Below are 27,229 nucleotides of genomic sequence, written 5' to 3'. Positions count from 1 at the left end.
AGTCAGTCAGTGTTGAAAGAAAACCTCAAAAGACGAAAGCCTGGAGAATTACTGCTCAAGACCACTTTAAATATTATAACAAATTTTAAGAAATATAACAAAAAGAATGGCAGCTCAGTATAATAACACTGTAGTCAATTACATTGTTTTCTCCTTATTTAAGGTTCAATTTTCACATTGAACACAATAAGCAATTGTTTATTTTGATGGTAAGAATGAACCAAATGATGTAATACTAACCTTCTTTCACTCCTAATGTAAAATTTAATTTTAAAAGTCAAATGTGACTCAAACAATATCTGTGGGCCTATTATTGTTCCTGGCTCACTGAGTGGGAAGGACCTGACGTGTTTGTATTTCTTAAAACAATTTTGATTATCACTGGTTTTCCTTAAGTTAGAACACTCCAAACAACGTGAGGGGATAAGTTTGGCTTTCAGAGTGGAACATCTGAACAGCATTTAAAAGGTAATGGTTATTATCACCATTACTGAAAACAGTGTAGGAAATAGTTTTCACCCATAAATTACCTCAAAGTCATTACTACACAATTAAGGCAAACTGTTGTTTTCATGTGTAATGTTTGGAGGACATTATGAACTTAATACTACACCGAGCTAAAGTGGGAATCTTTCAGTCATTTGCTAACATTAGTTACCATTCAGCTGAGTCTCCTGCACCTTTTAGACCATTTTTCAGCACCAGAAGCAGGTTATTTTTCTCTACAAAGCTCTTCATGTAGGCAAAGTCACGCATAGAGTTCAATCATGGTGATAATAACATAACCATGGGAAAGCAGCACATTACCATAATTGTTGCATGAGTAAGCGGACACAATTATTTCCACTCTGGTAAGGGCTTGCAAGCATCTTTTAAGTAATTTAATGTACCTACCTTGGGTATAACACAATACACACTAATACAAGATTCAAGATTATTTTAGTTCATATTGTATTCCTAAATTCAGAAGTGGTCTCTTAATGGTACTCAAAAAGTGCAAGAAAAAGTATTAAGTTTTAAAAATAAACCTATTTTCATATCAAAATGTAGTTTGTTTGTTTTTTACTTGCATGATATTACTGCAGAATGCAAAGCAGATATTTCTAAAGCTTATCTTTTCTCTTTGCATTTAAACAATTGATAGTGGTGCGTGGTCCTGCCCTGTGTGTGTGTAAACAAGCTGTAATAACTCACTCAGTTACTTTTAACAATCCCATTCCATCCATCATTTTGTCAGTCTCACCTGATAATGAATCAAACAAAAACACAAACCTCTTGTTCCAGCAAAAATACTTAAGAGCTGTACACAGACTTTTGGTTGTTATTTGGCAGTTTGCAGGTCTGATGATGCTGAGAGTGGAGGTATACATAGGTGTCTGCCTCAGGCGATGTGCAGTCAAGTACAAGTGGAAATGCACATTTCTCCTGCAGTATCCCCGAGGGCACAAATTTGGTCAACACCACATAATAGAATGAGGATACCTTTTTTTTTCTGACCAGCTTTTCTTCAAATCTAGCAACAGCTCTGTCAAAACTTCAAACTTTTTTTCCCTGACAGCTGTCAGGGGTGATGCAAGGACAGCGAAAGCTGAAAGGAGTCTATGCAAAAATGTGGGAGAAAAACAAGACCCATAAATGTCAGATTCCCAGAGATAGCTGATATATCCTGGCGCTGCAATCTGTTTGCTGTTGCTGCTCTGTCATCCAACAGAAATACTGTAGGTCGGCTTGAATAAAAGGAACGTCAGAGATTGGGAACGGAGACAAAAGAACGTGGATCACTCCTGTGTGCCTGTGTGTTTGCCAAAGAGAAAAGAAAAGGGAAAGCGGTAAAATACTAATGCAGAGCTGAGGGAACATTTATAGCTAAATAAAAGAAGTGTGTTTGGATGAAACTATGTAACGTCACAACAACCGCCTTTCACACCGACACCACACTACACTCCAGCTTGACCTTGCTTGACCTACGAGGACTCTGTCAAGGTCACCAATGAGTGCATAATATATGATTCCTTTCTATTAGCTCCTGAAGTAATGCACCTCCCCATCAGTGTGTGAAATATTAAGCAGCAGTGTAATTGGACAGGGCCTTTAAACTGCTTCAAGCAGATGCTCTGTGCTTTTAAGTGCTGAATAATACATTTTGGTTCAATGTCTCTGTCTCCATTAATGCTCCAGTTAAACACTGCTCAAATATCACCGCTGCATTATTTCTTTCCTCATAAACAACACTCACACCCTATTTTGATAAAGATATGGCAGCACTCAGGTTGCATTATGCGCGCTCACACACACACACATGGTTGTGTACATTCATGCACGTGTTCATCTGTGCTCATGTCTATCATTTCTTGATTATGCTTATCGTTGCAGAGCCGGGCATGTGCATACACCCTGACGGACAAAATCACCTGCTGCCTACAAGAACATTAAACTTAATTTTAAGAGTAATGGATCTCATCAGTCAGTGAACCAAAAGCATTATACTTCGACACGCATGAGCGCACGGTCATTTATTTAGGTATAGTGTTACTTTGTCACAAGCACTGACCGCCTGCAATTACAGGGCCCGCCACAGGAATTGATATATTTTCATAGTTGTTTAGTTCATTGTAATCACACATAAAGCTAAATTTCCTCTTAGCAGAAGGACTCGGTTGTGCTTGGGTGGTGCAGTGATGCACGCATGATATATTTCTGTGCGGGAGAAAGTTTGTGATGCCGTATATTAATATGAGATCCTATTATGCAGTATTTCTTGTTTCATACAGTGAAGTCATAAAAACAACAACAAAAAATCTAGAAATCATTCAGCAACTTGTTAAACCTAAAAAACATATATTTTTATGTATCATGCAAATAAACTGAATTCGTGTTTTTACTGGATTTCTTTAAGAAGTCAGAAATTAATCAGGAGTACCATTCAACCGTTAATTTTTCTCTTCAGGAATGCAAATCAAAAATCAAAAAATAATACTATGAGTTACAATTTGTTCTGCTTTTTTGTGAAATTGTACATTCGAACATTCATGAACAACAGCTGTAATTATACTTTAGTATTAAAAACATCTCTTTGGTTAAAGATCTTATGCATATTGGTGGGTTAACATTACAGAAAATAAAAATTTTTATTTGGCAATTACCAATAATTACTGTTAATTTAAATACTGTTAATTTAGGGCAGTAAACGTTATATATAACTTACCTCATGTGTATTTGTATTAAATTTGTTAAGCACTGTGTTTTTACATCAATACGAGAAAAGAAAAAAATGTGATCTGAATTCTAAACATTTTTAAAAGGAATCGAATTTCGTTAATGCAACTAAATGTCAGTAGCAAAAGTATGTAAACCTATGGAATCAATGTAAAAACTGATGTTAACAACTTCTGCTAGAGTGCCGTCTCATTGGGTAATATTAATGTTTACGAGTTCAGCGTCTGAACACTGAATAACACTACTGCGCGTGGTTTGCAAAGAGAAAGATACTTTTTTTCATTAATTCATACCACTCCAAGTCTACAGTTTGCTAACAATCACAAGGCTTGTGATGAATGAGACCAAAATAGAACTGTTTGGTTTAAAGGACACCACATGAATATTGAAACTTTATCCCATCTGTGAAAAAATAGTGGTGGGAGTATGACCATTTGAGCCTGTCTTGATGCATCTGGGACAGATAGTTTCATTTTTTTATGGTACCATGAAATCTGAATAACAATAGCAAATTATTAAAGATATTGTCATGACCTGTCCGTGAAGTGACTCTTAAGAAAGTACATGATATAGTAAAATGGCTTTCAGCAGAAGAACATGATGTTAAGGGGAATCGCAACACAAAAAATGTCAGTTTATGTGGTTTTCTCTGAGTTCTTCCTAGACCATCAGATACTGAGAACCAGACTTGGTCCACAGGCATATGCTAGGCGCTGAAAAGTTATTACCTAAATCACTTGATCTCATTATATTGCCTCACAACCACCTAGCACTAGGCTAAAATGACCATTTTTTTAGCATTTAGCTGCCTATAACATCTTACTAAAGTACTGAGACTTCTTTTTCATTATGGTGCATGGTAACCAGAAGACATTGGGCTAAAATGAGGTGTTCTTAGCCTTTATGTATATGAAACTTTTTTCAGCCCCTTAGTAATGAACTAAAACGACATATTGTTTTTTTTTCTTTTTGCATAGAAACATCTACCATCTTCCATAACAGCAGCCGATGTGCAGAAACCCACCAACATCGCTGAGTTAAGGAATGAACTAAAATTTCTCCAAGTTGATATGTTGCCCTGATTGATAGTTACTACATACATTTAGATGGAGTTTCTGTTGCACATTGGTGTCACTCTATATACTGAAAGCAGCAGTTTACATACTTTTTCCTGTCATAGATATGAAATATCAATCAATCAGCAACCAAGACCAAAATTCCCATTTCACCTTGAATTCACTTTTCCACCAACTGTATAAGCTCTTTTTTTATTACTTGTATTTTATGTTTTATACAAGAAATAATATGCAATCATATAAAAAACTTCCTCACAAGGATAGATAATATATATACTTTTTCATATTGCTTTATCAGTTGTCATTTCATGCTAATCCTCATCTTACAAGCTGAGTGTTTGTTCTCACTGGTCACACTGAGCAAAACCTTTCAGCTTTACCCTCTAAAAACCTTTTGTGAGAACCATTTATCATCTAAGTGGATTGACAGGGGAGGGAACACATCTCCTGAGCCCCACTCATGTAGCTGCCTTACTGTTATTCAATTACAGCACAGTTGGCTTCCTGGAGACTGCAAAGGCCAACAAGACCCTATTCCGGGAAGCTGGGAGGAGATGGTGTGCATTTATGTCAAGGTTCATGAAGATGCTAAAGCTAAGACAGTAACCTTCCCCTCGACGCCTCTAATCCTCCAACAACTGGGTCGATCCTTGGCTTGCAGATCAATCAGGTATTGACAGACTTAATTGATTTCTGTGGGAAAGGGTGGTGGGCTCATCCAGGTAAAGTCTACTAACCACCAAACACACAAATAAGAAGGCTGACATATGTCTTTGGCATTTAGTATAGAATGAATGTAGATCAGAAGGCCAAGAGAGACATGAGAAACTAATAGGTGTTCACACTGCTGATGAAAGTACGCAAAAATAGCTAGGCTGACATTTCTACCCTTCCTCATGGAATAAAGATGTAATTCAAGATTAGGCTCAGCATAAATGGTAGAAAATCAAATCCCCAGATATGAGACCTAGAAGTAATTTATAAATGAAGGATCTAATCAGAATTGTCATGGTTGATGTAACGTGAATTATGGTGTCACTCACCTAAAAATGGGCAGGAAAGGCTTCATTTAAAAATGAAAGCAGCTTCAAGAGTTGTCTGAGTCATGAACATTTTAATGACACAAATATTCATTTTGGGTAAATTGAGTGAAATGGATTTGTTCCTGATGCCAACTGTTCATTTCTTAGTTCAAGTGAAGTGGGCAGGAGAGAGTTGTGGCTGAAGTAACGGCTCAGTGTAAATTTTATTAACTAAATCATATTTATCGATAACTGGGCAGAAAGTTCAAATTTAAAAGCCAAACATGGAGAAGCCCCCACAATTAAATAAACTAATGTGTTTTTCTGTGATTTTATGGCAAGTACAGCTATGTATATACAAAACTTATGATTTAAATAAACAAAGATGACAACCTTGCTAATGCTATCTTTGCTAGGTACCATCTGTTATAAGCTAATGTTAGCGATCTCTTATTGTGGACTGTTAAGTGACTGAGTGATGTGAAAAAGTCACTTGCTCACACTCTGAGTATACAAGCACACCCACACACAAACTGCTTAGCTAGGTTTAGGTAAAATAGTTTGAGCAATACCTTTTAAACATGTTAGGAAATTTACATTTCCTGCACTTGCTAGGTCATTTAACTTGAAACATACCATAACAGGAGCTTCAAAAAACAGCCACAGGGGCTGTTTAAGACAGAAATAACTCCTAACTTCTTACAAAAATAAAACGAACTGGTAAACAAATTTTAGTTTCAATAATGATACATTCAGAGATTAGCATAACTTTTTTGAGCCATATCAGACAATTTCAGCCGTCATAATTTCTCTTGCGCTTCATTTTCTTTGATGTAGTTTTCACAAATGGGCCTACCATTTTATGGTATTAATATAAAAATCCTATGCCGCTTCATTCTGAATCTTCACAAGATTTTCAGAAAACTTGGCCCTGAGGTTGAGGCCACCCACATTTTTAGTAGATGCACCTATGGTATCAATTTTCAAGTCCTAAGTGACTTCTTGAGTTATCCCATTCACAAACTTCGGTGTCCGCTTACCGCTCGCCAGAGTGACGACAATACCCCATCAGCCTTTTTGGCCAAGGGGTTAAAATGCTATGCAGTCCCATTTAAAGTACATCTGATCACTGTACAGTCAACTCACATTGATAAATGTTGGAGCTTTTCTGACTTACTCTGATTAGATAGAGAAAACAATTTCTCAACTCTGAAATTTTTCCAGTAAAGTAGCAGGCACAGCGCTCTTTAGGCTCATATTCTTTCAATATGAATAAAAACATGAAGAATGGATCAATCAAAATATGGGAACAATTTAATCAAAACTGTGAAACCAATTGTATGCAACAGGATTTAGAGTGTGTGGTGAGAGGACAGAGAAGAGACCGACAATGCCACCTGCGGAAACTGCACCCCAGGAAATATTAGTTTAACAAACCATGTAGATTTTAAATTGTTAGCAAAACACGTACACACACACACACACACACACACACACACACACACACACACACAGTGGTGAAGGAGAGACTTGACAAGTTAATTCAAACTACTACGTGTTGATGCTACAGTACAGTTTGGTCTGTTTGTGCTGTTGGCCACAAAAAAACATACAAAATAAGTGATATTGGTGCATAAATACAAAAAAAGTCACTGTAGCTCATTGCTAGGCAACATGGCATCATGCTGTCTGCTATAAGAACTTTAAAGGAACTAAGAGGTACTAAGAAGTCAAAGGAAACACATCCACATATTGTGTGTTATAAAGGTTTATTTAACAGTGATAAGCCAAGGACAAGGCTAGAGCTACTAAGAAAAAGTAAACTGGTTAAAAAAATTCAGATAGTGTTACTTTATTAGAACACACACATGCAAAAATCTAAAATCATTACAAAAAGCAACCCGACTTAAAAATTAATGCAACTAGGCAGATTCCACTTTGGGAGGCAGTCTATGCGAAGGGGTGCTCAGGGGTGCTGCCAACAATTCACCGTGTGCGCTCCACTTCAGTGCAAACAATGCCTTTTATACTTGTGTCCCAGTGCCTTCGCTCATATGCATAAGTGTGGGGAGGGGACCTCACCAGAGCTACCTAGCCCCCCAGCAAGTCAGCACATCAGCTCACCAAGGAGAGAAACTAAATAAAAAACTGAGAGTTATAACTCAGACAAACATGATTAATTTTTCAAGGTAATCAAATGAACAGAGGTACAGCAAAGCAAAACACTGCAATAAAATGCAAGATACTTGTACTGCTAACGATACAGCAGATAAAAGCCAAAATAAAAATACAATAACAGGCCTAAGGCCAAATAGCAGGGAAATCTATAAAGAAAAACAAATGTTATCTGGGGCCCACCCTACCACAGTCCAAAATACCAAACTTAATTGCTGCAGCCCTTCCCACCCTACTCGAGCACTACGCAGCAAAACACAAGGTCACCAAGGGATGAGGCGTACTTGGCCCACAAACACCGGGATCAAGCTTGAGTAAGAAGGAAGTCACTAAACAGTGAACTTGTGAACAATTAGTCTGTACATGCATACTGATGCACATACCTGCAACCACCAAAGTCATGAGAGGCTGAACAAGGTGCTACAGTGTCCTTTATATGTACTCAAGCTCTGATTATTGAGCTACGTGAGCTACGTTCACCAGTAGATACAAACATTTTAATTGTTTTTTTGTTTTTTGTTCAGCTTCAAGAGGTGCCACTTCAACCACTCTTAATATGTCTTTCATATGAGCTGAAAGTGATGTCTGAGTAAATGACAAATGTGAAACCATTAGCAATTCAGTTTGATTATCAGCGCACTGACAGGATGGCTGTGACGGTTATCCTAATTCTTTTCTCACCTTTGCATCATTCTTCCTAGACAAAAGTTTCACAATCCAGCTAGACTGAAGTGTGCTAACCAAACTATGTAGTACTTATTTAAAAAAAAAAACAAGTTTGGCAAAGAAACATCAGTTAGCAAAATCAAGTATATTTTTCTCTTGTGACTTGATTGTCTAAACCTAAGCCTTATTTAGACTTGGAAACATACATTAAGGTTAGTTGTACACGGTTGTCCATTGTTTTATATGATTTTCTGCATAATTCGATAGCATGCCGATTGATTTCAGCCTTGGCTCTTTAAACCAGTGTTCAAAAAACAGAGCTACTCACTGATCAAGACCCAATTCGTGCAAAATATGATTGAATGTTAAACCCGGTACATTACAGTGATTTCTTGGCACACTCTGTGCACCCTGGCAGTGCTGGCTTCTTTGATTATCCTTTAAAACTTGAGCACATAAATGGCAGGACATGTTTTGATTGCTTGAGAGTCTGCACATTCCCTTAAATACCATTCAATTTTTTTTATAGACCAATCAACAGCATTGCACTGCCTAATTAATCTCCTTGAAGTTTTTTTTTTCTTTGAGATTCATCATTTTATTTGATGTCTTTAGCGTTCAATAATATGCTCCATCCTTGCTTTACACCATCACACAGATGGCAGGAGAGACATATGGTTTTGGACTAATAAAAAAGGGAAAAATTAGAATTCAGCTTGAATGAAAATCTGTGCAGCACAGTATGAAAGGAGTTGTGTTAGTCAGCTGAAGTTTCTTTTAAAAAAAAGAAAGAAAGAAACCCAATTAATCTAACCTTTATTTAAAGGGTAACACTGCTGATTTCACGTGGAAAAATCTGCTTGCAGGTGTGGAAGAGTGCTAGTAAATCAGTTCAAAAATGTAGAACATTTTTAGTGTCCTTCTGAGGGAGCAGTGAATACGGACGTATTATCATGGACGTTGCCTCCATGCTGGAAAAATGAAGCTAATTAAGAAGTGCCTTAAACCTGAAATGCATCTGAAGGCCATCAGATATCTGTGGTTGCAAAAGGATTTTTGGTCCTATGGAAATCTTTGGGAAAAAGTCTTCATTGCTTGACCTTTTTAAACACTTTGATACTGAGATAATGGGCTCAGTTACCTACTTGGGACAAATTGAATAAAAAATTAAGTCTATATTTTAACTCTTGGTCATACTATGTTTAAAAATTAAAGGTTATCTGTGGTATGGAATCGCATACTATTTTTCTAACCAACCTTGTCACATACAGCTTTTTGCGATTGAGATGGTGACGGAGAAATTCTCATCTTAAAGGCTTCACAGTGAGACTTGATGATGTCACGATACCCATATCCATCTGTGATACTTTATATGACAAAGAAATAACTACTAAGTGCTAACTACTGAATACATTACTAGTATTTCCTTAGGGAGGTTTAATCTGGTGACCTATAAGGAGATCACCTAGCAATATTGTAGTGAAGGGTAAAATTACCTGTAGAGTAAAATGTTCCTTTATTTGCTTATTTGTATGGTAACTTTGACTCATGTAAAGTCATGTGCACTTGAGTGAGTTGTCTGCCATGATATAACAATGACAGCAATGATCATGAGGAAAACATGTATATTCTTCAACTGGTTCTTGGTTTTTGTTGATTGCTGGCTGTCACGAGGCGAAAGAAAAGACACCGTCACATCAAAAACTTCCCCATGATTGGTTTGATCACTAGCAGATTGTAATGGTTGCCTGCAGTTTGCAAAGAAGAAGGCTACTTGTTTGCAAACACTTGCAGACATTTGCAAGTACTCACTGAGCGGTGGTGCAGCTTAAAAAACTATAACTATAACTGAAAAAAGAAACATGTCACACTCACTTTTAAAGTAAAACAAATGCCTCAGTTCTTCTGCCAACGCGTTTCAAAATGGGCAACTTCCACTTTGAAAGTGAACTATGCCAATTTTTGGCTGCACTTTTCCGAGTTTCCCTACTCAAGTCAGCATGTTCCATGCAAACACCTGGTAGCTGCTGCAGTCTGCTAGCAATGAAAACAACCGCAAAGACATTTTTGGGTAATACACAGTTGCCAGATGGTCATGGACTTATCTCCCAGCCTCTGTACCTGGGACCTTATTTAGTACTTGTTCCTAAATTTTCACCATAATTGTCACATGTCCAAAATGGTTGACAAGTTAACGTCACGTGATTAATGGTCATGCGATTAATGGTCATGCGATTGCAACACCTCAGTTGGGATTTGGAGCCAACCTCAAGTGGTCACTTCAAGAACTTCAGCTTTTGGTACTTCCTCCTTGGCATTTTTCTTATGCATTATTTATTTATTTAGCTATGGAGGTTGCTGCTTAGCTGGTAATAGGATAATGAAAAAAATCAGACCAACTTTTGGTGTTTGTGTTGCATTTTGGGTAATTTAAGCAGGAAAGGGGAGGGAGAGGGCATGTAGCACAGATTAAATTAAATAACCTCTAATTCTGCTGCATGAGCCACATGTTCCAAAAGCTGTGCTGTGAATGGAAAATACTTAGTGAAGGAGAGAAAATTAAACTGATTAAAAGGCTGTCTGCAGCAGCAGAAAAGAACCTCTCCCACCAATATGTTAATATTAAATACAGTCAAAATTGAATTAAACATATGCGCTTGAATGCAAAGAAAAGGCTAGGCCTTTATACTTGTGGTCATTTTTTTAATCTGAGTTTCAGCAGGTGCCTGGAAGAAGTGCTTTTTTAAAAATTGCATTAGGTTTCATGTGCCTAAAACCTAAACTGAATGCTTAAGTACAAAAACACATGAATAAATCATGTCTTTTTCTCTTTTTGTGTATAGAGAAACAGGGGTTAAAAATCATTTAAAATACAGGATGCTCTGTCACCACCTAAACATGTACCGTTTGACACGCCAAGTCAAAGCCCCAACTAAACACATGAAAATGTATTTTTCATGTGATTAAATAAGAAAACTGAAGTTTCAGCATAAATCTTCAGTTATTATGTGATTTAATCTCATTAGTATGAACAGACTGATGGTATTCCACAGTAAATTCGTTGCTTAACATTTACTAATCCGTGCGTGTGTCACCAAACCCCTGACTTTAAAAACTCAGCATAAATAAGACAGAAACTGTGGGAAGTGAATCTCAGTGGAAATGTTTTCTGCCACCCGGTTCATATTTCATGGCACAACTGCTCACATTAATTGCATTCACATAGCCAGATATTCAGATGCAAACTGCTTTTAATACAAATTGCTTCAGACAGCAAGTAATAACTTTTCCCTCTTTCACAACAGTTGCAGTCTCACATCTTTCATATTCAGGGCTCATGAGAATACACCCACGGCCTTCTAATCAGAGCTCGTTCTTCACATCTTTCACTCATACGTGTGTTTTTCCAAATGTCACCCGTCTCAATACAGGTTGAGGTTGGTTAAAGATCAATTACGTTTTCCATCTAAAAGATTATCTGTGAAATTTAAAGCAGATCCTTATGAATGCTCTAAAAATATAAATAACAATAATCTAGTATACTGAAAGTCTCAAGACACGTCTGAGATGGTTCATGCCTGTAGTGTCTCTTTGCACCTCTTTTTATTGATCTCCATCAACCTGAAACCCTTTGTAGCGGAGCATCAAGCACCACCTTTCACAGACATGCTCTCTCCTTTTCACCCACAGGTTACACCGTCTGTTTGGTATTCTGGTGGAGTGTGGTTGTGTCCTGGCCTTCCTCACCTGGCTACCCCCTTGTTCTGCTTTTCTAAACTAACAGTCTCTGTTAAGGTCAGTCCAGAGAAGTGGACAGTCTGCGTGATTCACATTCAGCTTTTTCTCATTACTAGATTCGCCCAAAATATTTTGGAAGTGAAGCAGAGATTCAACTTAAAATAAATTATTTTCTATTTGTTACCTAATATGGATTTTAACCATCTCAGAATGTTTTCTAATAGATAACCATCTTGGCAATACAAAGGAGTATTTGAAGGATTCTTTCACCACAAGAGCCATGAGATCAAATATCATAAGTAAAATCTACCAAAATGAAACTTTCTTCTTTCACTCCAATAACTGTAGGAGTGCACACTTGCTAGTACCGATTTGGACCCCAGTTGGCCGTCTGATTCTTTGCGCCATAGATTAAACAAGCTGCAGGAAATATTTCCTTTTTTTGTCCATGTTGACATGATAGTCCAGACCAGTTTTTCCAGTCTCTTATTGTTTAGGTGAGCCTGTGTGAATCGTAGCCTCAGTTTCCTATTCTTAGCTGACAGGAGTGGCAACCAGTGTGGTCTTCTGCTGCTGTAGAGATGCTCTTCTGCATACCTTGGTTGTAATGAGTGGCTTTTTGAGTTATGGCTCTTTTCTATTAGCTCAAAGCAATTTTCCCATTCTCCTCTGACATCTGATCTTGGCACCAACAAGACATTTACTATAAGATAACTGACGATCAATGGATATTTTCACTTTTCCACCATTCTCTAAGAACCAAGAGATGGTTGCATGGGGAAAATCCCAACAGTCTCTCAAATAGTTGACCGTCTGGCACCAACAACTAGTGGTGTGCAATACTGCATATTTTGGTATCGATCCAATACCAAGTAAATATGGGCCAGTATCGCTGATACCGATACTTTTCAATAAATAAGGTGGATGCGTCATTGAATTGCTAAATCTCAATTAATTTTCATGACCTTAAGTGTTTTTTTTATGATGTTTCCTGTTTTATTATTAAATAGTTAAAAGCCAGGACATAATTAGGACGAAGTTTATAATTAAATAGAAAATGCTTATAGGAAATTAATATTATAATTTTTTTATTTTAGAAAATCTTAAATAAAAGTGCACGCAAACCAGTAAACCCCCCCAAAGCGTCTAAGTCACGTCACGTGATGGCGCTACATCTAAACACAAGAGGGGGGAGGGTGAGCAAAGTGTGCCTGCACTGCGCTGACACAGGAGCGGCGAGTCCGGTGACCTGGCTCTTTCGTCTTTGCTGAAACCACAGCATTGCAAACAAGAGCCTAACTTAAAGTAAAGAATCGATCTCACCAGGCTAGTATCGATCCGATACCGATGCCCACTTGGTATCGATACAATCGATATTTGGATTGATCCGCCCGCCACTACCAACAACCATGTCACATTCAAAGTCACTCTGATGCTTGGTTTAAGTCATCTTGACCATGATAACATTAGTAAATTGAGTTGCTGGACTTTGATTGGCTGACTAAATATTTCTTTTGAAACTGGAAAAAGTGTAACTAACATAGTGGCCACTGAGTGTATTGTGAAGAATAAACTTTCACACACTATTAAAAATCTGTGACGTACTGTGCACAGTTGAGAAGTCACAACGAGCATCTTTAAACCCACTTTTAGTCCACATGTTCCCCAAAATCAAGCTTACTATGCATTCAGATTCAGAACACAATAACAGGGAATTCATAAGATGTTGTCATTTATACTGTATGTTTCAGTGTTTCCGTTTTTTTGTACCTTATCTAAGCTGAAGTAGACTTACAAGCTTAAATAACTCTGTGCTTCTTAAATAATTCTAATTAAGCTTAAGAAATTAATCCAAACAACTTTAGCAAAACAGCTTCATTAGTAGTATTTTTATTGTGGTGTTACGTCCCTTTAAGACTCTCCTAGTTTTGTGAAATGTCTTACATGAAAGATTATGACACAGCGGGAGGTCCGTTTTCCTGATGGCGGGGAGTGTTTAAGGAGGTAGAGGTCACTGGCAGTGCAGCACCAGCCTTTCCTTCTTAATGACGCCTCAAAGTGAGAGCCCATCATTCCCCCTAATTATTGTTGATTGCATTCATTATGTCATGTCTCGATATCTTGGAGGCGCTGTTGGTGGTTTGGGCTAAATGGCAGCTACGGGTTAGCTTGTTTCTCAAAGCTAATTGGACGTCAGGCAAACAGAGACAGAAGAAAGTGCCTCTCATCAGCAGACTGCCCACTGTCCAATGTATTTTTTATGAGCTGGCAGACCACTTACAGAGCAGACTGAAGCCCAGGGTTGTGATGCTTGTGAGATGTCAAGCACCTCTTCCCAGAAATCCCTCAAGCTCTGTTTTAATGAAATTAACAAGCTTATTAAAAAAATCTGCTGCACTGACATCTGACACAGCACCTCACTGCGTTTCTTAAATCAAGTTCGGAAGGAATAGGAGGAAGTTCGTGGCGAGCTTAACAGAAATAAAAAGAGAAACAACGTAACACTTTTTATACTCCGGACGAACATCTCAATCCATTACTCTTGAACTTAAAAAGAAAAGAATAAAATAAAAACAGCCAATAAACATGTATGAAGCCACCAAAGGGAAATACTCTGACTGCAGGTTACATTTCTCCTGAAAAGAGAACGAGAAAAGATTAGAAAAGCACTCTGGGAGCAATTCTAAATCTCACAGATCAGCAGTGAAGGGACAGCCAAGCTGGCAACAGAGATACGGAGGCACAATGGTGAATCACTCCCACGCGTCCCCCAACAATACAAGGCAGGGCGGGTGACTCAGAAATACTGATTCACCTATATGCCTACTTGTACATACAGTATGTGCACCCACACTCATGCACACACACTGACAGACAAACACCCACCATCCTTATAGTGTTATTACCATATGCATTGCATTGCTTTCTTATGCCAGAGTTTCTAGCCTCCAGATATGGGAGAAAATCAAAAGAGGAGGCCGTCCTTCTTCTCAGGTCGGCAAATACTTACTTTTGTGCTGATGCCTTAATGCAGCCACATTAATGATGCTGTACAAGTCTCTGTCACTGTGTAGCCATAAGCATAATTTTGCTATGTGCAGGGTTAATATTACTAATATTTTTAATCCAAAACAAGATGGACTCTTCAACCTAACCATGTAATTTTGGCACCTAAATTGAAAAGAAAAGCACAAACTAACTGCTACACATGAGTCCCAATCAGGAACAATGCCATTGCCTCCTAATTAATGGTCTTTGGATCCAAATTTCATACGCAGACGATGCTGGTTTTTCAAATTAGACTTTAAGCGTTCCGAGTTTGACGTAAACAAGAGCATCCAGGCTCCCAATCCAAGACATCTAAGGATGCACATATCTGGGAAATGCCAAAGCACGACAAAGCAGCATTATTTGATTCCCTGGGAATCAGATTGGCTGGATTTATAATCTTAAAAAAACGAGTAGTGAAGTGCGTTTCACTACTGTTTCTAATAGCCTGTTTAAGACTGTGTTATATTAGGGGAGCAGCCTATGCCTGCATTTACAGAACTCTCTTTCTAAAGGTGAAGCGGAGACATCCTTTCCCATTTTTCTTCCCTGATTTTCCTCATCAGCTTACTTCTCCAATGTCCTCTGTCGTCTTAATGCAGCTTTTTGCTTGTGTCTGCACAAAAAAAAGATCTCAGGGCTCTTCTCTGCATTACAGAGATTGAAGAGAGAGTCAGAGCAAAAGTGAGAGAGAGAGAGAGAGAGAGAGAGAGAGAGAGAGGAAGAGGTAAAGGAGCCATTTCTCAGCTGCCTTTCTATCAAAAACTCCACACTGTCCAACACTTATCACGGGTTTACATTCTCATTTACAGAGGAAGCGGTTGGTTGCATGGTTAAATGCCCTTTTAACATACTTTTAATGCCCCAGACTAAATGTGTAGAGTGCATGCAGTTTGGAAGAACTGCATATATAAACCCTGCTATTAGAATTAGAGCCAGAGCATATAATATTACAGCAAATACTTCTTAGCAATGAAGCTTTAGTTGCCTGTAGTCAATAATACAGCTTAACTGCAAGCAAAACTGCATTATGTGAAAATTTTGGTAAATTTTCTTATATTCTTTCTTGAAAGTACAACAGTATGCACTCTCATGTTTGGGAAACCAGGAGGCAGTAACTTTAGCTTAGCATAAGCCTGCGAGTAGCAGAACACAGCTGGTTTAGCTCAGAGCAAAGGCAGATTTAAAGGTGCCTCTGCATATTAGATTTGTTTTATCCATACAGAATATAAATATAAAACTATTAAAGTGTGATTTTACAGACAGACCTGCTCTACATTTACTTCTTGACCAATGACCAGATTAAGTCCTAAATCTATTTTTGAGTGCATTTTGGCAGTAATGGCAGACAGACGGTCAAATCCCAGAGGGTACCATATGCAACAGAAAACTGGTACTGAAAAAAATATAACACTTATTCAGGAAGTATTCCTCTGACTGTCTTTGGAAAGAAGTTTTGTTTTTAAAAAAAGGAAAGAAATTCATAGACAGCCAGATACTTCGATAAAAATGAGATCATTCATTCTTTATTTTTCCTCCACAGTTTAACTAAATTGAGCAGGAGGGAGGATATAATTATTTCTGAACTATTGCTGCTAATAGCTTTCATAAGGTACACTAAACTGCTAAATATCTGGATTCACTTGTCTTGTGTTTGAATTTTGACAGCATCTGTTCTCAAATCAAGGATACCATAAAACAGTAACATATAACCATGACTGTCAAGCATTTGTTGCTATTAGCTAGCTAGCGCTAATAGCAACTCAATAGCACTGAGTTACACCAGGTGTCCTCTTGGTCTCGGTTCTTGAACAGGTGAGAATTTATTGTTCCACAAAAACCGTTTGACTGTTATAAACCATTCTGATGGCTGTATTTTAAGACATCATGGGTAAGTGAGCTATTTTGAGCTAGTCAGAGCTAAAATTAGCGCTCCTTTTACCTAGCTAAAATGCTGCGGTAGCTTATGCAGTTGTTTTAAATGTGTATAATAGATTAAATGGACTTGACTAAATGGTAAGCAGAACTAAAAAATAATTCCTTTGTAAGTACAGCATTTGTATGACAGGAAGCACAAAGTTGCTTCTGTGAAGAAGTGGGATTAGCAGCATCGGTGACACAACAATACCAATTAACACTGGCTAACATTAGGCATTACAAGCATCACATAAAGCAACATCACTCCACTGATTTGAATTCCCATGTATTTGATTCCTGTATTTGATTGTGATTTCATCTGAAAACATTCTATATTCATGAAAATTTAAAGACTGTTTTTGCCTTAAATATATCTATTATTGAAGACTGACCAAACATCCCCAGCAATGAGCTGAAAATGAAAACGTGGTAGAGAGAATCACACGCTCACTTTCTTCCACATAAAATGAGCTGTCGTTATAGTGCTTGCAAAATTACAATGGCAAGAAAATAAGCGTATTGTGGCGAGAAGGTACATCAGCTTTCCTGCCAGCTTAAAATATAACGCTCCAGAAAGTAAACCTGTGTGAGTCACTCCCGCTAACAGTGGAAATATTGACTGAGCTGCTCAGTGCACTGCAAAACTTGATGGCTCTCCCAAACCTGATCGTTTTTCCCAGGAGGGCAGGAACTGGTTGTACCTCAGGCTCTTTTTCGGATACACATGCACACAACACGGATGGATTATTCATGCGCTCGTACGGACAAACATGCTCACTACATTCCAGCACACACCTCATCGCTGACACCTGAGCAGAGAAGGAAATTGCTGCCAAATTTGAGGGACACTTCGAAAACTTTTCATTATTAGAAGACCTGGAGACAAATTCTGCACTGTTCCAGCGCTCTCACAGTATCTCAAGGTGTTATTTATACTTTGCCACCGGACTGTGTGATACTCCGGGAGGAGGGGATGATGGGGGGGAGGGCTATATGAGGGAGATGGGTGTTGACGATGGCACTTGTCGCCACATGGCACCTGTCAGTGCCTGTGCTGACATGTACGCTCAGATGGAGAGCAAGATTTATGGCAAGCAGCTTTTAAAAATCTGCCACTTGGCAACACTGCATCATTAACAAGCCTTCTGAAGGCCCACACTTGGCCTGCTTCCAGGAGACGAGAGGGAGAGTTCAGCATCTCTTTACCACCTCCCCCTCCCTTTCCCTCTACCTCCATATATCCTCCTCTATCTTTAGAGTACTATGCAAAGTCAGCACTCTTCAGCCATCTACCTTTAACATATCAAATGCATGCCCGCCAGCCTCTTTTTAACACTGAGGAGGAGAAGTGAAGGGCTGGGTGGCAGAGTGTAGCCATTAGAATGGACACCTGGTGGCTGATGCTGCTGCTACTCTCATTGTCCCCCCAAAAACCCTCCACGTCTTTCAGTCAAACAAACTGAAACACTGAACTTCAATTGCAGAGTTTGGAACAAGTGGCTTTTCCCCTAAAACAATCCAATTCACAGTAAAACACCAATCAGGTTAAAAAGAAAGAAAAGAAAAAGGGCCAATCCTCTGAGATTAAAAGTAGCACTATTAGAGCAGTAAGTGGTGTCTTTATGAGAATGCAAGCTTAGCAGAGGAAAATAAGTGAGGCGGCTAAGCAAAGGACATCAAAGAGGCTTACCTCGAGGAGTTGCATGAGTGGGCACAAATCACTTATCATAATTATCATGGCTCCCTCCACACCTCAGGCCCCGATTCACAATGGGGGGAAAAATAGAGGCAGACATGATCTAAGTCACATTGAAATGCCACATTCATGTGATTGTAGTTAATTAAGGAGGGTCCACAGCCAAAACAAGTTGTGAGATGATTTCTTTTGTTTCAACTTAAAGGTTAGGTGTGTGACGGTGCGCGTGATCACCAGGGGTAAACTTGTTACTTTAATGAGGTGTAACTAGAGGAGGGACACAAACTTGGACGAGACATAAAGCATGTGGGGAGGCATCTGATGAACCATGGCCTTTACCCCACAGATTTATTGCATTTTCTTTTCTTTTTTTTTAGACGAGCACCCAGGGAGACGATGTGCTGGGTGGATCTGATGTGTTTTACCAGCCGCTCAGTTGGGAACCATTACAGAAAAGTAACACAGTTATGCATGCAGTCAAAACCTCACATAACTGAAAATCCTGACAGCGGGTAGGCGCTCTTCTCTTAAACCATCGTACAGACCTCATTATTATCCAGATTTGTCTCTGTTTCTCAAATTAAATGTGAGATTATCTGCTTTGCTTGCATTTAACTCTCTATGTACTATGCATTGCTTTTTTCAGAGTCCTTACGGATTGGTGTTTTGGCTCTGTTCTGAGGCTCAGTAGCAAGACTACAGCACAGAACACACCTTAATAACAACAGACGTGATGCTGATCAAGTTCGACAGGATAAAAGGAAGACCTGGGGTGGAGGTGGGTTGCAAATTGGCTTGCAGATACAGTGCAGCTGAGCCTTAAATATTGTGGGATGTTATTTAGATCAGTTGGTCTGCCAGAATTACTGCTGCACCTGATATCTAGCCGGAGCTCTTGGTAACATTTCTATCAGAAAGCTGATAGTTGCAGTGGCTGTTCTACATTCTCTTTCCTCTAGACTGCTCTATCAGCACTTCTTTTACACAGACTGCATTGTAGTTGAGAGTATGTATGTTTCTGGGAATTGATATGTCATAAAAGAAAAATGTCAGGCTGAATGAAATGAAAAAAGCAAGTCATTCTCACTATATTTTCAGGTTACACTAAGGCCTGATTTAGACTTTTGCAGGGAATCCTGTAGAGTCTACAATGAAACAATGATTTTGCTGAAATTTGTGAGTCCATATATTGATACTATGATTATTAATTCTGATCCTAAGATGATGACCAGCTGACACATGTCCTCACTGACATCTTCAACCTCTCCCTGAGCACTGCTGTCATCCCAATGGGCCTCAAGGCCACCACCGTCCTTCCTGTGCCAAAGAAGTCCTCAGTGTCCTTCCTCAATCACTACCGCCCCATTGCACTCACACCCATCATGATGAAGTTCTTCGAGAGGCTCGTCATGAGGTACATTAAGACTCTTCTGCCACCCACACTGGGCCCACTGTAGTTCGCCTATCGCCCAAATTGGTCAACAGATGACCTCATCGATTTTCACGTCATGTCTTAACTGTTTTTAATGCCTCCTATTTCATCGTATCTTTGTAGATCTTTTTTAAAATTAATTTGCCACAGTTAGTTTTGGACGCGCGGCGGTGCAGTGTTTTGTACACAGTTTAAAGATGGGGTTAGCTTAAATGGTGACTCTAAACTCTTTGTAGGTGCAAATGTGAGCATCCGTCTCTATGTGATAGCCCTGTGACTTTTCTGAGATGTACCCCACCTCTCACCCTATGGCAGCTGGGATGGCCTCCAGAGCTTCCTCTGTGATCCTGAATTGAAGAAGTGGAAGAAAACGGATGGATGGGCTATTAGTGGCAACAAAAGTTACTCAACCTCACACATCTCTATGTATGAACATGACTAGATTTAATCCACACATTCTACTGTATAATGTTACGTGACTCAAACATCCCACACAGAGATAACGCCCAAATTCAAAATAACCCAAGCAAGAGAAGTATAGAATCACTCAGGCAATCAATAGTTCAGTAAACACACAATCTTTATGAATGATTTTACACAGAGATCATCTTGTTTTATTGATTTTTTTCCCCCTGTGCTTTCTTGCTATACTCTTAGCCAAACATGCAGTTGATTAAAGCTTGTGTTTTAATGTTCGAGTGGCTTTCACACAAAATATCATGCAAACATGGATTATGCAAACAATAAATGTGTAGGTAGTGCAGTGGAAATATGACCTTTCTCTTTTAATACCACGTTAACGTCTGACATGAAACTTGAATGCCCTAAAACTAATATTGTTAGTAATGTTGTAATAGTAGCGATGCAAAAAAGCATGTATCAGCACATTGAATTACATCACAGTACATCAGAGACTGCGATGCTATGTAAATATCTCCCATTTATATCAATGAACTACAGTGCAGTTTCCTGCCTACATGCAGAGCATTGTTAGAAGAGGCCTCTATTCATCATCAAGAACACCAGCAACAAACAGACCTTGATGTTTTTTATATAAATCTTGTCTGTTTCCATCCATAACCAGTCTCAATCCACATTTTTCTGTCTGGTCCAAATGTAAAATTCACTTGTGTCACACCAAGTGACTCTAAACACCCAACGCTGAGAGTGAATGAGAGCCCTTATTACATTTCTCTAGCTCGGTGTTGAAGAATTCTTACATTTCTGTGCACCCGCCACTGGTGTGAGGGATCTAACAAGGCCGAGTGATGAGGAGCTGAAACAGTGTAACAATCGTCGTACCCCGCGCCAATTATTTCACATTCCTGTGATGGGTAAAATGCCTGAAAGCGCCAACTTCCCACCCGAAAAAAGTTGGTGCTTCACTCCTCCTGTTCCTTGTTTGGCTGCCACGCATGGCTTCTTCTTAGACTATCCGCAGGGACTGATCAGAGTAGCGTGGTCTCGCTAACAGAGCTTTGGCCATGTGTTAAGGCTAACAAGGTGAAAAAAATAATAATGAGCAAACCCAAAGAAGAGGTCTTTAGCTCTTTTCTGACCTCAATGTCAGTATTACCTCAATCCAATTCATCCAGTATGTTGCTCCTGCCGGAAAAGACGAGCATTAAGTGGAAAGTATGAACACAGCCTGACCCTCCGCTGCAAAGCTCAGATTTGAAGCGAGGGGAAAAAACTTGAAGAAATCATCTAAGACTTTTGCATGTATCTCTTTAGCAACATGAGCCATCATAAACTGAGAGAAAAGCACAAAGAACAAGAGCAAAAATGGCAGGTGAACTGAACAGTCACATTCAGTACGGCAGCATATGGTGGCCAGTAGCCACAGTGTTCATGTTCTCTCGTATTTGTTACTTGAAACTCTATGAAGAGCTTTTGGCATGTCAGCAAAAGCTGTTGGAAAAGCAAATAATCATTAACTCCCACCCAGGCAACTTTGAGCAGCTTGTTGCCTAGCATGAGACCGTCTGTTGATGATGTAAGCCTATGCACTTCACAAGCACCTTCAAAAACATATTATTTTATCACTTTATCGCTTGCAGCACTTGATATTTCAGTTTCCGTACTCTAAGTTAAGAAACCATATCAGCACAGCGCAGTTAGGGCTGCGGAGTTTCCTTGTGCACAAGGACACTCCGCCAGCATAAACAGCAAATAATAAAGCATCGTTGCTCAAGCATGAAAAATTACATTCAGTCTTTTTTTTTAGTCTAACAATGAATGAAATCCCATGTCCTGAGCACTATGAAACAGAGACAGAGGAATACCCACCCACTGCAATAAAGGAAACACACTTATGTGTAAGCATTCGACCATCTACCTCAAATCTGTACTTGTTTTTTGCACATCAAAAACATATAAAACGATACTTTACTAAAGATTAACTCCCAACCTTTAGTCTAATAGTAGCGCCGGCAGACAGGAGTCACCATTCTGGCAAAGTGACTCAGATATCACGGGGTAACCGACATTATTAAAATGTGTCAATACACGCCTTGGCATGCTCTAAATAGCCAGTGCATTACGATGAAAAATATGGCTTTTCATTTTTAATGAATTCCCCTTTTCATCTGTGGTTGGAACCATGCATTATTTCACTTAAATAACAGCTTGAGGTCCTTAGAGGTGAGGTTATCCAATATGAAATGAAAACATGAGCACACCCTTATTTCCCCTTGTTTCCTGGAATAACCCTATAGCCCCATAGATTGATAACACATCGTGTTAGACACAGAGAAATGATGCTTTAGTTAACCGTTGACACACAGATAGTAATTAGTGATAATTTTATTACAATTTATTGATGTTTATGATAAAGAAACAGATGATTCCCAGCAATCGCAGGGTTTTCATAGGGGTGAGGAGTGAGGTACACCATGGAGAAGCCGCCGGTCCATCACAGTGCTAACACTCTTGTTCACACCTTCGGCCAAATTACGCATCACCTGCTAAGAAAACAAGCATCTCTTTACTGTTTTTGTGTTTTTACCAACTGCGTGAGGAAGCTGGAGCACCAAGAGGAAAAACAGAAAGGCCCCAGCCGACAAGCTTTCTTCCTGTGACGCCACATCTCTAACAACTGCATCAACGTGAGCCATGATAGACTGAGAGAAAAGCACAAAGAACAAGAGCAATCATGAACACTATATATATACATAGAGGCAATTTTCATCAGCACAGGCATTTTCTATACATTTTTGCCACCTTTTACCTAACTCCAAGTGTAAAAATGTAAATATTTCCACAGCTGTGAAAGATAGATTGTTCACTCTTCTGTTGTGAAACCTTGTATTTTTTTAGGCATTTTTCAGAGTTAAAGTTTGACGTCGCCGAAGAAGCTCAAGGTTTATTCTTTTTTTTTTTTTTTTTCAGCAAACGGCGTCACTGCCCGAGGCTGCACGAGGGCTGATTTGAGCAAAAAACCCCACAAAACAACACAAAGACCAACAGGCACTATTACTTGCATTCACTGTAGAGTTTGGGTTATCAAAAAAGTGCATTTTTCCTTCATTCCGTTTTCCTTGTCACATCACTGCAGTGTATCAGATTTAACAGATAAGGACAGTTTTAAAGTTGCTGCCATCGGGGAAAACTGGACTGACTGCATTTCAGCTTTAATCTCACTAATATCAAAAGCGACTTTTTTTTAAAGATGCTAATAAATTAGGGTTATTAACCAGCACATTTTAAAAGGGGGAAACTGGGATCTGAGGAGAATGAGATGAGGGATACATTTTATTAGCAAACCAAAAACTCAAGAACTATTTTTTTTCAGTGACTGGAATTATTTATCACGGATCTTGAAGAAACTGGCTCATATCTATTGCATGCCATACATCTCTCCTGGCTGCATTGTCTCTGACATTTGAAGGACTGAAAGTGACAAATATCGACAAGTTTATTCTAAGACAGCATGATGCGCTCCTCGGCAGGGAATTTTTTTTTTTTTTTAAATAGATGCTATGCTGGCATGGGTATATGAGGGGGTGGGATATGACAATCCATGATAGGAAATTGATTTTTTTTTCTTTAACCCTGGGTTCAGTTATTGAGGTTCACGTTTGATGGGACAATAATGATGCCTATCTGCAAATACTGCCCATCCCAGCTCGTGCCATTTTGTTTTCTTTTCCATCAGGTTTGATGGAGCTTTAATTGATTCACTAATTGCCTTTAATTATAAAGTAAATGACTTCTTTCTTCCACGCTAGTTGGGATATCTGTTTCGGCGGCTATCAAAGAACAAGTTAATAACCTGGATGGTAGGGTTAATAATCACAGCCGGTGGTGTAATTGTCATTAGATCTTAGCAAACATATAGAAATGGAATTAGTCCATGAGCACACGATTGCGTTTCGTGTCACATTTTCTGCAATCTTCATGCTATACTATACAACTATAAAACCTAAACTATCAAACCCAAATTCATCATATATGACTCTGATTTCTTGTGTTATTTCTTTAAGAAAACAGGACATTTGCCATTCATCCCTTTTTCTTTGTGGGTGCTGTGGAAGAGGTTACGCCGGAGCTGCCGCTAAACTGCTCATTGTGGGAAATAAATCATAGGACAGACATTTTCAAGCAAGTTACTTTGTAAAACTAAAGTTCACCAATAATTGAAGGCTGAAAAAAAAGGGAGTATGCTGAGACTTCTGCTGCTGGTGCGGTTGTTGTTGAGTTAAACACACCGCTTGCTTTGCCGCCCCTGATAAATAAAACATAGAAGTGCTTCAGGAGAACGGGGTCTGCCTCCCTGCCTGCATCAGACTTTCCCCGAATACACTGTGGACACTGTGTCTCAACCTGACACCACAAACACTCAGTGCTTTTCACACGTCTGCACTCGCTAGCTCTTTACCATTCCGCATTCACGTAACCCCATATTCATGCCAAAAATACTCATGCTTTTTCTGGAACGCTCGCTTGTGATCTTATCACAGAGTGCCGTAGTCGCCGTTCACGTGCATGCTACAGATGGCTACGCACAGGAAAAACACAGGCACAGAAAACATGGACAATTCAGCTTTATTAGTCCCTCACTTTAATGTCTGAATTCCTTCAAACTTATTATTTTTTTTCCTCTGAGTAATATCAATAAATGTCTGGCTCGCACTAAAAAAAAACATATGAATAACACAATTCAGTTTAACTTATGCAGCTTCAATTCACAACAACGCTTATCTCTGAGTTTCGACTACTGAAGAGAACACCAATCATTCAACTCAAGTAAGCAGCTGATGACAGTGGTGTGGAAAAAAACTCCTATACAACAGGAAGAAACCATATCCAGGCTCAGCGAGGGCTGCCATCTGCAGTAACTGGTAGGGGTGGGGGAACAAACAGGAGATACTGTGCTACTTCCTAACTCAGGGACAAAAACATCACTATTCCTAAAGTTTGCTGTGAGCAGATGTCTTCATATGAAAGGAAGAAACAAGCTTTTTGTTAATCCAACATCTACTGACCAAGCAGTATGCTTTGGTTGTATGCAGGTAAACAGTTCGTGTGGAGAGCAAATGAGGGATTACGTTCTTTGATGTGCAATCTGGAAAACAATGGTTTTGATCTAATGATGGTAGCTTTTTATTGGCTTTTTACATTTTTTATCTGCACAATGACCAGCACACATAACAGAAAGGAAAACCATGAAGTATTTCCCCTTTTTAACAAGGGGCTAAATTAGAGGTGCCACATTTTGGTCAGTTTGTATTTGTCTGTGCAGATGTCCAGTTTACAGCCCAATGAAGACACTACCACTGAATGTCGATTGGTTGAAAAGTTTGCCTATGCAGGAAAGGAAATGATAGCAAAGCTTAGAGTAAAGGGGAGCACAACAGTGGCTACAATGAACAGCATTTTTTAAAATCAGTGTTAATGCTCACTTTCATTTAACTGCAGGGAAAGTCTTTGTATGTTATTATTTTGGTCGTCTCTGCGGCAGGCTATAGAAGGGCAAACTACAACAGGAATAGGAGTAGCCCACGGACCAGCTGTTGCTCATATTTTACACACTGCCCTCTGGTGACACTACATAAGTACAACATGTTGGCGCAGCTGTGCGTAGGTCCCTTTAGTCAGCAGGCTACTCGATGCAAAACACCAATCAAAAAGGTCAGTAACTGTGCCTACAAAAAGCAAAAGCTGCAGCTCAATTGACTACTGCAAAGTAGTCACTTTCTGCGTTAACACACTACAGCATCACTTAGAATCCTCCTCCTTGAAAGCCCTTTTTGTTACCAATACCTTCACCATGTATGGAGCACAATGGAGCAGCATGGCCAAAAGCTTGTGTAAGAACCTGCTTTCTTGATCTGATTTCTATCTGTCTGATCCAAGGTAAGGAATGGATAGTGCACAACCCTGTGAATGTCAAAGATATGAGCAGGTTGCTGGTCACGTTCCTGATACACATGCCTTCTTCAGTCTTAAAGACGTTAAATCCTTCCATCGCTACGGCGTCTGTTTGGTCTCTTGTGCCATATTCATGGACTCCACTCATTACCAATAGTGCTCCTCAACCAGAAGGGGGGCCTGTCAGCTGGCACTTAAACACGATACTGCTTCTGATGCAGGGAACAAATCACAAATGTGCATCTGCAAGTATTAATAAAAACTCAGGTGACATGAGTCGATTACCAAAAAGGTTAAGTGGAATCCTGGAGTGCTACTGCTGGTCCCTATTGTATACACATGACTGTGCAGCACATGAGTCTTGCAGTAGCATGCTCTCAGACTCCAAAGCTTTCTTTTTTTTCATACAAGTGCTTGCTGAGTGCTTTCTGCACAGTCAAACATCATACATTCATAGATAAGAACCACATGCATAATTCAAGCCAAACAGTGAAAGGCATGACCTACAAGAATAAAATAATTAAAAAAAATCTTTATCTGGGCACCTTTTTTTCTGCCACAGAAATAAACAAGAAAATACAGGAACAGAAAAGTGCCATAAAAATTAAGGGTTTGGATGTTATTCAGCTCTTCCTGGTCTAATGGCTGTTGCAAAGTTACACAAAAAGTTTTTATCTTTTGCTTCAGCTGAGGACTGCTTCGTGGCATGTGGGCTGAGACTGACTGACTGAAGGGTTTTCCGCTGCAGAAATCTGCCCGAGACTCAAATTCTGTAATGGTGATGAACTACAGAAGTAAGACAGAGAGCAAAAAGTCAACTGTCTGGTGAAATCCGAACAGAAATATAATTCAGACAGGTCAATGTGAAATA

General features: G+C 39.1%; 1 long non-coding RNA gene across 2 annotated transcripts; it reads left to right on the top strand.

Moving 5' to 3' along the window:
* Nucleotides 1-4,804: 4,804 nt before the first annotated feature.
* Nucleotides 4,805-20,671, top strand: LOC120439456. 2 transcript variants are annotated; one of them, XR_005612652.1, is made up of 5 exons: nt 4,805-4,962; nt 18,932-19,066; nt 19,201-19,332; nt 19,776-19,968; nt 20,223-20,671. It is a non-coding gene; the product is annotated as an uncharacterized LOC120439456 (long non-coding RNA). The 2 variants fall into 2 exon arrangements; XR_005612653.1 differs by lacking the exon at nt 4,805-4,962 and adding an exon at nt 16,653-16,756.
* The last annotated feature ends 6,558 nt before the right edge of the window (nt 20,672-27,229 follow it).

Source organism: Oreochromis aureus, linkage group 3, assembly GCF_013358895.1.
Source record: "Oreochromis aureus strain Israel breed Guangdong linkage group 3, ZZ_aureus, whole genome shotgun sequence".
Classification (NCBI taxonomy): domain Eukaryota; kingdom Metazoa; phylum Chordata; class Actinopteri; order Cichliformes; family Cichlidae; genus Oreochromis; species Oreochromis aureus.
Note: the sequence above shows the minus strand (reverse complement) of the source record. Positions and strands in the feature narration are given on the sequence as shown.